Below are 10,825 nucleotides of genomic sequence, written 5' to 3' on the forward strand. Positions count from 1 at the left end.
ATCATATGGCTAGGATGTTTTTGGCACAGATATTCAAACACCATGGCATGCCTAAATCTATTGTGGGAGATAGAGATCCTAGAACCTCAAGCTTATTTTGGCGCACATTGTTTGACAATATGGGTACAAAGCTGAACTTCTCATCAGCTTACCATCCACAGACAGATGGACAAAGTGAAATAGCAAATTCAGCCGTCCTCGACTTGCTGAAATCTTATGTATCCGACCGCAAATCGGATTGGGAGAAGTATTTACCACTTGTGGAGTTGGCCTACAACAATACGGTACATACTGCTACGAGCAAGGCGCCCTTTGAGATTATCTATAGCAAGGTGGTACTACCACCCATCCTTCGTACAAAGGATGAGATTTTTGCAGCAGATGAGTATGTCAGAGACTTGGATACTGCATTTGCACAGGTACGGACAGCCATAGAGAGGTCTCAAACCAAGAATAAAAAGGTAGTTGATAAGCATAGAAGGGATGTACAATTCAAACAAGGTGATTGGGTCTTGCTGAAATTTGAAAAGGCATGCCTTCGGAAGAGGCCAGGGAAAGAGGGAAAGTACCCTAAGCTTTCCAACAGGTACTATGGACCTTTTCAGATCTTGGAGAAGATCAATGATGTTGCATTTCGGCTTGTACTTCCAGATCATTGGAACATGCATAATGCTTTTCATGTGAGCCTATTGAGGCCTTATGTGGGACCGACACCGTTTGAGCCGGTTTTGGAAGACCCACCCGAGGTGGATGAGCTGGAAGAGATTCTTCAACCTGAAGAGATTGTTTTTCACAAGGAATGAAAGCTTGTGGGAGGCAAACTTGTTCGTAGGTACCTTGTGAAGTTCAAGAATTATTCAGCTTTGGATGCGAAATGGATGGATGAGGCCTACTTCGAGTAATACCCAGATCTTTTGAAGGCCTATCTGGAGGCTTTTCAGTTGCAGTCAACTGATTAGAAGCCGGGGGGAATGTCACAAACCCCTATATTCTAGGGACATGCGGATGCGTGTCAGGCCTAGAAACATGCGGATGCATGTATGTATTATACCTGGGCATGTGTATGGATCATATGAGTGGATGCATATGAGTCCAAGGACATGGCAGGACATTTGTGGACTTTCGGGTGGTGCCCGTGTGGATTCCGGCCATGCACACATGGTGTGTTATGATGGCAGGCGGAATATTTTCAAGTACAAGAATGATGATAGGTGGTTCTCCAAGTTTACATGTGCACAATGCATAAATGATGCATGCCATAACTTTATTTTACTTTGTGTGACATTGTCTTGCTGCCTGGACAATGCTTGTTATTTTGGCTTGTGAAGTCCGAGGGACCGGGGATGCCCGGGCACCTTGTGGACACGTGTGTGCACTCCTGTTTGGGCCTAAAACTGTGGGCTTATGGGTTTTGCAAGTGGTAAGTGCGTCCACACTCAATTTTCAGCTTACTTCATTTACTACTAAGGTTTATTGGTTTGCAGGTCCACGCTCATTAATAAGTGGCCGGACAACTTATAATGCGTTCGCATTTGGTTGGACCAAAATTAATGAAGTCCAGACAGCTTATGGCCATTTCCCATTTGGTTGGACCTAAACTTATGGAAACAGGACAAATGGAGCACTATGGGCTGGACACCTACCTGGACACCTTATGGGGACACATGTTTGCCAGCATGTGTACCCACCAGGCCCCTGAGGTGGCACCTGAAAAAGGCGCCTCCCTCAAGAGGCCCTTTTGGGCTGTTTTACTCATTATTTCAATATATTGGAGAGCTGGTTGGAGCTTTGGGAGTTGCTACAGGGCTGGTTGCTTGCTTCCCGGACTCACACAAGCTTGGACAACGATCCCCACACTCTTCTAAAGGGCTGGTTGGTAAATTTCAGACCTGCAATTTCTGGTTATTGCCAGTTTTGGGCTGGTTACAGGTGTCCAAAGTCAACTTGGACAGTACAGGACAGCTCTAGGGACCTCCACAGGCTGTAGGACCCTTTACAGGTGGATTTCTCGCGACAGAAAGTTGCTGTTTTGGACTGGTTATTGCACAAAACAGGCCGGACAGCAATGGAATATGTGAGCATGGATGTGTCTCAAGGATTCCTGGTATAGCAGGTGCTTAGGGCAAGCATTGGGAATACTTGCTCGCGGAGAACACAGGTTTCTGGATCAGTTTCTCGCGTGGAAACAGGGCCTAAAGATCCATTTACATCTTGTGCAGGGCGGAGTACCTGTGAGGATTGTGATACTCTTGTGCAGGGCGGATGTACCTGTGAAGAGGCTTGTGCAGGGCGGATGTACTTGTGTGTAGGGCGGATGTACCTACAGATTCTCTTGTTTGAAATGTATTCATTCATAATGTATTTGGAAGAATCAAGTGCAGGCTGGTGGTGAATCCCTAGGCACCCGTAATCTTGTACTTTGCTGACAGTACACCACATAAAGGGGCCGATAATAGGCTGACCCCCCAAGTGTTAAGTGCTCAGAATCTTGTTCACATTTATACGATTCCAATACACGCGTCCGCCTCCTGTTACACCCCTCCTGCAGCCAACAACACTTCTTGCAGCCGATAGGACAACTTGCAGTCGACAGGTCTTCCTTGTCCCTTCTCCTAGTCCACACTAGCCAAATCTGCACTTCATGCTCCAAATCCTAGTTCTAATCATCTTTTTATGGCTGCCCCCTTCTGAATTAGCTTCAGGCTATGTCCATGGGCAAAACTTGCACATGACATCCCCCTCTGCTAAACTTGATGACGGGATTCCAACCTGTTCTTGGATGATTGTCATCATCCCATTCTATTCCTGAAGTCCCTCTATCAGCCATCCATTTCCGGCAGTCCTTTTCACTCAAAACCCGGCCCGGTCTCCAAAACCACTCTGACTCTGAATAATATCTATGCATCTGTTCCATCCAGTCCCCAATCGGTTCCTGCCTTGTTTCTGAACACCGTCTTGGTCTTCATTCTTGAGAAATGAGTCTGGCACACTCACTTCACCCCTTGGAGGATCAGCCTCCCTTGGGACCGTTGCCCGAAAACCTTTTTGGCCCACAGGACTGCCATCCCCTTTGGGCTTTGTGGAACACTACCATTATCCCTCCTGGGAGCTCTTCCCAGTCTTGTGTTCCTTGCCTTGGGCTTCGTACCTGTGCTTTGTCGTGTACCTTGGACCTGTACACCTTCATATAGGACTGAATCAGCGTTTAGCCTTGTTGAGCTTGATGCTCTCATACCAATGTTACATCCGGAAGCTCTGAGATGCTTCTTTCAGGCCTAAACACCACTTAGAACATGCTGATGCAAAAACGCAGATAGAATAGAGAGAGAGAGATAGCTGGAAATTCAATATATTCATATGGTACAAAAAGGTACCTCTAAATGTGCAGTCTACTTTCAGCCCTAAACACCACTTAGACCATGCTGATGCAAAAACGCAGACAGAATAGAGAGAAGAGAGGGAGAGATAGCTGGAAATTCAGTATATTCATATGGTACAAAAAGGTACCTCTAAATCTGCAGCCATGGGCTGCCTTCCATGAAAAGGTGGAAACACCCAAAATAGTCCTACATAATGGACCCACTCCATAAGGGAGTGAATGAATACATCAATGTGCAAACATGCCTTTATATAGGCCTCTTGAACCAACAGAGTGCTGGCCGACTGCTGGTCGGCCAGCCGATTGGACATTTAATGCAATATCACTTCATGACCTATGCCCCTCCTGCAACCGATAGCACTTCTTGTAGCCGACAGGACACTTTGCAGCCGACAGGTCTTCCTTGTCCCTTCTCCTAGTCCACACTAGCCAAATCTGCACTTCATGCTCCAAATCCTAGTTCTAATCATCTTTTTCTGGCTGCCCCCTTCTGGACTAGCTTCAAGCTATGTCCATGGGCAAAACTTGCACATGACACAATGGGTCCAAGTAAGTCATCACTATAGCTTTTGCATCAACATTTACTGAGCAGGTTGAAAATGGTCTAGGTTGTTCAAGCAATGCAATGTTACACTCATTGGAACCAAATACAGTTAGTGCATCAACATCTTCACAAGATGCTCAAAGTGAAGGAATAGATGTATTACTGTCACAAGATGTTCAAAATGCAGGAGTAGATATATTACACTCATGTCATGTGCATGATCAATGCCATGGACAAACTTCAGACGCTGATCCAGAAAAGGCAGCCAGATAAAGACTATGAACCAGATAGGCACGCAAGAGGACAAAGGTGGATTCAGAGCAAGGCCTGGAGGAGCTTCATAACCATGCATTAGGAGCCAGGACATGGGGTCGGCTGAACTAGAGGAAGGCAGGAGCTGGTGCATGATGAGCAAGGGGAAAAACCCTGTCAGCTGCATGACTTGGTGTTGTCGGCTGTACTAGAGGGTGCAAGGCGGCTACAGGCGCTCTAGAGGACAAGGCGGCAGTGGCAACTAAGGATCGAAGAAGACCACCAGTCGGGCAACACTGAAAAGGGGCTTTTAAAGCATATAAGAGTGGCCGACCAGCAGTCGGCCACTACACCAAAGTGTCCAAGACTACTATAAAAGGAAGAGTGCGCTCATTATTAGAATCATTCTCTCCCCTATGGAGTGGATCAAGTATTAGGCTAGATTTTGGTGATGTTCACCTTTTATAAGGCAGCCTGTGGCTGTAGAACTAGAGTACCCTTTTTGTACTATATGAAATATACTGAATTTTCCAGCACATCTCTCTCTCTCTACTCTCTCTCCATATCTGCGTTTTGCATCAGATGTTTTCCAGTAGTGTTTAGGCCTTAAAGAAGACTATCATAGCTTCCGCGTGTCACAACTCAACTCGAAACAACAGCTACTCATCTTCATCTCCATCTCCATCTCCATCAAATCCAAGAGAAGAAAGAAAGACAATTAAAAAGGAAAGTAACAAGAAGAGAGGTCAGTGGGACATTGGGAGGACATTCCAAGCTGACGGGGTCTCAAAGTATCCTATCATACAACCTTTGGAGTCAGAAAACAAGGAGCCATCAAAGTTTGCTACTTGTATAGCTTGTAGCTAGAAGTTAGGTCGGCCAATCAAGTTGCAATTAGAGCTTGACACGATAGAGAAGCACCTTGGAAAAGTTTATGAGAAAGAGCTGGTTGATGGAAATACAAAAATTGTTGCTTTGTTGGAAGAGCAATGATGAATGCATGCATGTCCAAAACATGGTTGAGTATGAAGCTAACTTGTTACAATTGGAAGAGAATAGAAAGGCCGGAGCAACTATTCAGCACTTGTATGAGAAAAAGTTCGTGAAGGATTGCCAATCCACACTCACACAATTTGCCATTGTATTGCACATACTCTCCATAGGGAAGCCCATGTTAGAATATGTGGGAGAGGCCTTTGAGCTTCATTGGATTTCGTGTTCCACATTTTCCAACAAACCATTGGAGGGAGACTTCAGGTTGGGAATTTGCCAACTACATGGCAGAAGTGGTTAAGGGACGCTTACAGGAGATATTAACAAATGCCATGTTTATTGCTGTCTCACTTGATGAGGTAACCACTCGTGATAAATGGCTCATGGGTATGTGGAAGAACATTTGAGAAAGGTGTGCTATGTGGGCATATTCAAGTTGGAATGCAGTGAAACTTCAAATTCTATAGTGAGGTTGCTACTTGAAGGCATCACAACAAATGGTGGGATGATCTTGGGAGATATGTCTCAAACGATTGTTTGTGTGGGTGTTGATGGTTGTTTTGTAATGCATGGGAATCGAGCTGTATTTTGTGTCCAATTGAAGAAGCTTTATGCTCCTTACATGGTCAACATACATTGTATGGCTCAGTGTACAAACTTGGTTTATAAGATTCTCCAAAGTTTTGATCTTTTACAGAAGGTAGATGATTTGTTGAGAAAAGCATATGCTTTTTTCTCAAGGAGTCCTAAACGATTCAATGAGTTTAATGTGTTTTCGAAACGAGTTAGCCAAGGTAAGAAGCTCATGAGCAAATCGATACCAGGTGGATTTCACTCATTGGTCCAATTCAGCGCTTATATGAAGAATATAAATCAGTCATTGGGACTGTGCATGCACTTGCTCTAAACAAGGGAAAAGGAAGAGAAAAGGCCACAAGGTCCTTACGGATGCTAAACCATTTTTATATCTTGGTGGATTACTTCCCATGTTACGGGAGATGAATCATTTGATAAACATAGCACAAGCGCAGGACTATTACATCATGGAGTATACCATAGCACGGAAGTTGGCATGCCTTCAATTAATTACCCTTTATGGAGAAAGCTCAAGCTTCTCAAGTAAAGAGTTTGAGGAGTGGAATACTGATCTAGATGTTGGGAATGACAATAGCTATTTGTGCTACAATCAAGGAGGATGTTTGTGCATAAACTCAAAAGGAAAGTTTATAGAGCTTCATCTCACGAGAAAGGTGAAGGGAGTTGAAAAGCGTCAAAAGGTCAAACAATCAGCCTTTCCATGACTCATAAGCTATCAAGAAAGAGCTCATTCCTGTGTGCCACTCTAGTTGGTGAGATCCAGCAATGGTTTCCCAAAGATGAACTCCTTGAATCTTTTGCTATTGTTCACCCCATGTATTAGAACAATGGAAAAGATAAAAAAGAATTGATGATTGACTTTACTAACAAGGTTCAAGTTATTTCAAATCAGTTTGGTCAAAGTGTGGAGTTGAATGAAAATAGAGTGAATGTACTTGCTCTCTATTTCAAATCAAGTTCAAGTTATTTCAAATCAGTTTGGTCAGAGTGTGGAGTTGAATGAAAATAGAGTGAATGTACTTCTCTATCCCAAAGAGCTCATAAATCAGTCAGGCATCTTCGGGCAGACTATGTGGGAGCAATATAGCAAGCTAGAAGAACCATCAAAGCCCGGATCCAAGAAGATATTGTGGAGGAAATTAGAGACAAGTTTGTATCTTAAAGAGAGAATGCCAGAGTACTTCAATCTTGTTGATCTATGTCAAACAATGATACTTGGTTTAGTGGAAGATGAGCGTGTGTTCAGCAGTCTGGTCTTCATAAAGAATAGCTTGTGAAATAGACTTGAAAAGAATTTGGATACATGTTTGAGATTGTATACTAGCAAACCTGATCTTAGCACATTTCCATTTGTGGAGGCCTATGCTTTATGGGACTCACATTGCCATAGAAGGACCGTAAACACGAAAGCTTTATAGGATGAACCTGATGACTTGCAAAGCTTCTAAATTTGTGACACTTATCTTGGCAAGTTTCGTTTGCTTACTTTTTGTCTTTTCTCATTTCTTATGGTGCACTCCCTTACTTCATTCTACTGGTCTTGCAGGGTGATTCCTCTTTTTGCAATATTTTGGAAAGCTTAATCATAGTAACCTGGACCGGCAGAAACGGTCGGTTCGGACCGGGTTGGAAACGGTGTTTCCGAGTTTCCGCGAGGTCGGAAATGGCAAGAAACGGAGTTTCTTTTGAATTTATTTTAGACATGTAAAAAACATGCATAGAGACATCCTATTAAATAAACTTATGTCAAGAGATGCAAAAAACATGCATAGAGACCTCAAACAAGACACATCAAAGACTCAAGTGGACATTAGAATCATAACACCTAACAGAATGTAGATAATGGACATGTATGATGTCGCGGCAAATTCATGTGAACCATAAAAAACTGAAGGCTGAAGGCTGAAGCATACATAGCGAGCTGCAAATTGTGATCATAATACATCATACATATCAGCAATGATCATCAAACTTGGGAGTCAGAGGTGCCCACTGTGGCACTGCCAATTTTGAAAATTAAATGGTTCAAAAACTACAAAATAACCGACATGCCGGCTGCCAAAAAAAATGTACGAAAACGGCATTTCCGCCGGTCTCCGTTTCCGGAAACGGCCGAACCGTTTCCAGAGGGCGGAAACGCCGTTTCTGGTTACTATGAGCTTAATGCGATTTGGAAAGCTTAACGTTCATCATTTACTTATTCTAACAAAGCTAAAATGTATCGTTTAGCTCCTTGCCATTACACGGGTTGCTTATTTTAAACGATAAGCCTTATATTTTTCGATTTCATATGACGTGAGTATGGATACACCTTGGTGAAGAGAGATTAACACTATCGAACTATGTGAGAGAGGTTTTGACATAGTATCACATGTGAGAGAAATGTTGATCTTATCTTTTTTAAATACAAGCAATTACTTTATTTTGTAAGAGCCAAGATCTGCACTTACTAAATTCTGGACAAAGTTTTTGGGTTTTCTCTCAAGGTAATGGTTGGTAAGTCAAACGTCAAGGTGGAATAAATCATGATGTCTTGTGCTACTCTGTAAGGTCTTGTGTGTTGTTTAGGTTTCTCCACAATTAATGCTATGTAGAACTTGCCACAGTTATAACTATTTGCTATGTTCAAAATGCATTTTGTGGTATCATGATGATCTATCGCTGCTCCGCAACGATTTTAGCAACGAAATATCTCTGCCCAGCAATGAAATTTCGCTACGTAGCAACCAAAAAATGCTGCTATGCTATAAAAATATACCTTTTTTTTTGCTTCTTTTGTCGTCGTGTAGTTTTATCTTTTGAATGCAATAAACTTGTACTTTGAGTTTTTTTTTTTGCAGGTTTATGCCTTGCCTATCACTTCTATCTCTCCTACTCTATTCTCGTTAAAAGCTTAAGCAAGGTATGTCTACTATTTTCATTTATCTCCTATGCAAACAAGCTTTCTATGAAAGCTATCTTTTGAGTATTTTCTCTCTTTCCTTTCTTTTAAGTTTTTCTTTTCTTCTTTTTTCCTTCTTCTTTTTCTCTAATCAAGAGATCTGCATTAAAGCTTCATATGGTAAGAGATCTTGATTTTTTTTTAGTACTTTTTTGTTCTTGACTTGGTTTAATTTTGTAGGTTTTCAACACATACAAGCTTCACAAGAGATCTCTTTCTTGTATGTTTCTCCTTTCATGCTTTTACATGTTTATAGAGTTTGTAAGTTCTAGGGCTTTTAAGATTAGGGTTTGTTATTAATACATTTTTTCCTAATTTTGTTTAAATTTTGTAGGTTTTCAACACATACAAGCCTCACAAGGTAAGAGATATCTTTTTTGTATGTTTCTTCTCTTATGCGTTTACATGTTATAGGGTTTGTAAGTTTAGGATTTATTTATATCTCCATGCTCCATGCATGCTGGTAGCTTCCCAGGCATGTCGGTAGCTACTTATGCATGCTAGAAGCTTTCAATGCATGCCGGTAGTAACCTCTGTATGCCGATAGCAACCTCTCCATGTTGGTAGCTTTCAATGCATGCTGGTAGCTTCCAATGCATGCGGATATCTATCTATTTCTAGGCGTGTCAGTAGCTTTCTAGGCATGACGGTAGCTTTATGCATTATGTCATATGTATTGTTGAGTTTCATGTGTGGATGGGTTCATAACTTCATATGGTTGTAGGCTTTATGATGATCAAAGTTGAATTGATTGTGGATGATGTGCTTAGATCCTATTTCCATACTCTTCTTTGATCGTATTGTTGTTTACACACATGGATGTGGGATGGATGTATTTAAAGTGTTAAGATGAGACATATTGATGTAAGTTTTTCTCTCTTGGATCCTTCCACATTTTTGTGGCTTACCAATTTGTGCAAGCATAGGAGCCATAGCTATAGTCAAGAAATATATTTTGAGATGTAAAAAATCATTAGTAGAAGGAGATTATCTCATCTCATGAGAATTGGGATTGTATGCAAAATGGATTGCACTTTATAGCATGATACTTTAAGGAAATGGAGTAAATCCAAGGGTTGTAGTCTTTTTTTTCAACAAAATCAATGTTCACTTGTGGCAAGATAATAAATAGCATTTGTTACGAGAGTAGAGAAATAGGTGCCAAGATCATCAAAAATTGGTTGCTTGTTGGTAGAAGTACTATGATTGTATTGCATTTTTATTACATAGGTTGCCAAGTTTAGTGCATTTGCCAAGGCATTGGGCACATTAGATGCTTCATGAGCATTTGTTTTTAAATACAAATGTTGTGAATGATGATGATGATTTTATAGCCAAATCACTGGGCACATGCATTCAACAAGATGACACCATGGGCATTGTGTATGTAAAATTAAAGGGGAGAGGGAGAGAGACAGAGAGAGGGGCTTTGTTAAAGTTATGAAAATAAGAAATTCCCACAATTATACTTGGGATCATCATGGACATTGCTTGTAAAATTAAAGAGGGGAGAGAGAGAGAGAGAGAGAGAGAGAGAGAGAGAGAGAGAGAGAGAGAGAGAGAGAGAGAGAGAGAGAGAGAGAGACCTTGTTATGAAAATAATAAAGTTGAACCTAGGATTATTGAATTATATATCTATAATAAAGTTATACCTAGTATTATTGAATTATATATCTGTTTGTAAGAAATTATTGTAGAGTCATAAAGCAGTTAACTTAGTAAGGTAAGAAAATTGGTAAAAATAATCTACCAGATTGTAGTGCATCCATAATCACACTCCTTCAAATCACACTATAATCTCATCCACAATCACACTTCTTGAAAACCACCCAACCTTTGGTCTTATCATTTAACCAGCACTCAATAAAGTCCCTATCAATTGAGAAGGATGTTTCCATTGAGACTACCTCGAGCGAGGAGTCATGGAGATGACCCAAATGATCCTGGACTTAAAGCCCAAAATTGGACAGAGAGCCTAGTGAATGCCCCGTTATGGGAAATTCCATGACCTAGGTAGTTCCGAATTCACAAATCAACTTAGTAACATCACTAATGAACTTTATGAAAAGAGCGTTCTTACACCCTATCTAAGGAAGAAAATCCGAGTAGGACTCAAGTT

General features: G+C 41.4%; 1 long non-coding RNA gene across 1 annotated transcript; it reads left to right on the forward strand.

Moving 5' to 3' along the window:
• Positions 1-7,935: 7,935 nt before the first annotated feature.
• Positions 7,936-9,467, forward strand: LOC147602867 (uncharacterized). The gene is made up of 3 exons (XR_015265701.1): positions 7,936-8,667; positions 8,887-8,926; positions 9,041-9,467. It is a non-coding gene; the product is annotated as an uncharacterized LOC147602867 (long non-coding RNA).
• The last annotated feature ends 1,358 nt before the right edge of the window (positions 9,468-10,825 follow it).

Source organism: Cibotium barometz, chromosome 65, assembly GCF_041138505.1.
Source record: "Cibotium barometz isolate CiBa-2024 chromosome 65, ASM4113850v1, whole genome shotgun sequence".
NCBI classification, from domain to species: Eukaryota; Viridiplantae; Streptophyta; class Polypodiopsida; order Cyatheales; family Cibotiaceae; genus Cibotium; species Cibotium barometz.